Here is a 2,838-nt window from a genome sequence, read left to right as displayed (position 1 = left end):
GTCAAAGCTATGCTGCTCCTGGAAGAGCTTTAAGTATCTGCGTGGATCTCCTAAATGCTCGAGGAAGAGGTTTTCAGCTCGGCGCTCTGATCTACGGGTCAAATTAGGGGCGACAAATCACTTTCCCAGCATTCCCAAGATGCTGAGGAGATGATTCTCAGGATCACAGTTCGCCCAGCTCGCCCGGCGGCTGGGAGGTATGTGCCGCCGCCACGCCGCCCTTCAGCGGACCTCCCGCACTGCGCTCTCTCCTCCTCCGCTTTCCTCGTTGCAGTGGTTGTGGCGTGCTTCTAACAGGCAGCACAGGAAATGAGGAAGAAGCCAAGCTGATGTTTCTGAGACTCATCTTCAAGTAGTACGTTGGTCGGCCTTCTTGAAGTGAAGGTACCTGTGGTTGGTGCAAAAAATCCGTTTTGTTTGTTTTTCTGTCTGGGCGCTCAGTGTCCGTTTCTCTCATCCCTATGATCTCAAAGCTTTGTATTCCCTGAGATCCTGCTGATAGCCATCAATAAATATAGGTCAGTCTGATCGGCCCCAAGAACAAGGTGGGCTTGCTTTCTTGCTCTGACTCTTTTTACTTTTTATATTTGACATTTTACCATCACAAATGTAGTGCAACTACAATGAATTACAAATAATATAATACATGCATTTAAAAACAGTATTTTTATATTTTGTAGATTCCCATCTTAAATATGTTTTATCTTTATCTTTAATATATTAAATATGAAATCTACGAATTATTGAGAGTATTTGCTGAGTAATTAAAAGCGGGGTTGAGTGATCGTTTCATATGGAGACAAATCACTTTAGAAACATTGTTGATATTCTAGAGACTGTAAAATCTGTGAACTTAACTAATATTGTACACGTTCTCAGTGAAAAACCAAATGTGGTCACTTTGTTTGTACTGATACTTGCAGTATTTAAAGGGCGTCTAGATTAAGTATGATGAGGATCGCGTTTATAATGATTGTAGTTTGGGATTAATAGCGCTTCTAATTTTCCATTAATTTCTAAAAAGGTATTTTACAGTGAGGAACCTAAATAATAAAAAGAATGTAATAATGTTTATATAGTGTATAAATTTTTGTTTCATATTTTACATTGTTCTAAAATTGTAGTATCACTATAATTCTGTAAATAATATTATTTTTGCAATATCAATTTTAAATACCCAAATTATTACAAGTTTTTATTTTATTAGTCATTTTTATTGAATTGTAATATTTATTATAATATACATTATTATGTGTTAGTAAATTTAATTTGTTTTATTTCACTTTCAAGTATTAATACAAATGAAAAGTGATCCACTCATTTGTTGTATATTATTTGAATTATGTTATATATTTTTATTATTAAATACAAATTGTTACAAATGTGTATCACATTTATTATTTTAGCTAACAAATATTCTATAGCTAAATGATTAGTAAAGTAATCAGTAATTAGCGCTGTCGAATAATTAATCCAAAATAAATGTTTTGTTTCGTTATGTGCACTTTGCATCTATATATAAATCGCACACATACCATTTAAAAAATATTTTATATCATAATATATCAAAATATTTAATTTATAAACACAGCACGTTTTTTCTTAAACATACATACATAATAGATGAATACAGTATACACACATTATGCCAACTTTTGTTGTGATTGGTGATTACATTGTTTGGAGTGCTATGAAATCTTTTTTTTGCTGTAGTAAATATGAACCTAAAACGAACTGGAAATGCCCATATACTAGCAGTGTACTGGTATATACTAGTAGATTTAGTCGTGTTTGTCGGCGATGCAGTGAAGCCTGTATTTCTCTTCTCCATCACAGGATATTTAACCACATGCCCCTTCTGCCAAGATTTCTAACTGGAGCAAGCGGGGTGCAATCTTCCACATCGATGGAAACTGGTTCAGAGACAACAAACTTCTGTGTGAGGCATCACTGGTAAGAAGCGTGGCATTTCACGGTGCCGTACTGAGAAAGGAAGATAACGCCGATTTATCTCCTGCGTAACGGGCTACAAGATGGATGACCTGCAACTGGCGTCACCACATCAGCCAGATGCTGACCACCATGAGCAAACGGCGGCGTGTGCAGGCAAGTGAGCGTTGGAAATTAGCGGCGCGGGCGGTGCGACTGCTGCGGCGATTGGTCGCCGTGCCAGCTGAGGGGCGAGCGCCGCGTCCCAGCTGCGGCGAATGAGCCGCACCCCTCGGCAGCTCCAGGGCTCTCCGAGTATCGCGAAGACTCTTCATCCGCCTCCAGCGAGGCGACTACCTGGGCGAGCTCCTGCTAGGCGTGACTCTAAGCGTGTTATGCGTGTCGCTTGCGTTGAAGCGATCGTAAGCGTGCCGTTTGCACGATTACCTTGATAATGGACAAAATATCATATTCCATTTCTTATACCAAACATATGAAGCCTGATCGCGATTAGTAAGGCGTATTTGGACTTTTTCTCCGATGTCTTGGTTTGTTTTCTCGTTGAAATAATTGCACATAGCCAAGTGCGGTCTTATCCTAACAGAGCCCGAAGCTTGGCCGGGCAAGTTACGCCGTGGCTCTCAGCTCTCTCGCGACTGTTTTTTTGTGCTCCGAGTCACGCATCACTAAGTTGAATATGAACTGGAGCGGCTTTGCCGGCGGACGCTGCTGTATTCCTCCCAAGCGGCGTTTGGATTATTCAACACATTCAGAAAAACGCCGCGCAGGCGAAGGGGTTTGCGATCGTATTTTAAAAGAACGGCAAAAAAATTACTTTATAGCACGTTGGATTTTGAGTATTCCGTTTGAAATTCTTTGATTAGTTACAGTTGTTTTTTTTAAATGTTG

The sequence above is a fragment of the Puntigrus tetrazona genome, chromosome 18, assembly GCF_018831695.1.
Source record: "Puntigrus tetrazona isolate hp1 chromosome 18, ASM1883169v1, whole genome shotgun sequence".
In the NCBI taxonomy this organism is placed as follows: domain Eukaryota; kingdom Metazoa; phylum Chordata; class Actinopteri; order Cypriniformes; family Cyprinidae; genus Puntigrus; species Puntigrus tetrazona.
Note: the sequence above shows the minus strand (reverse complement) of the source record.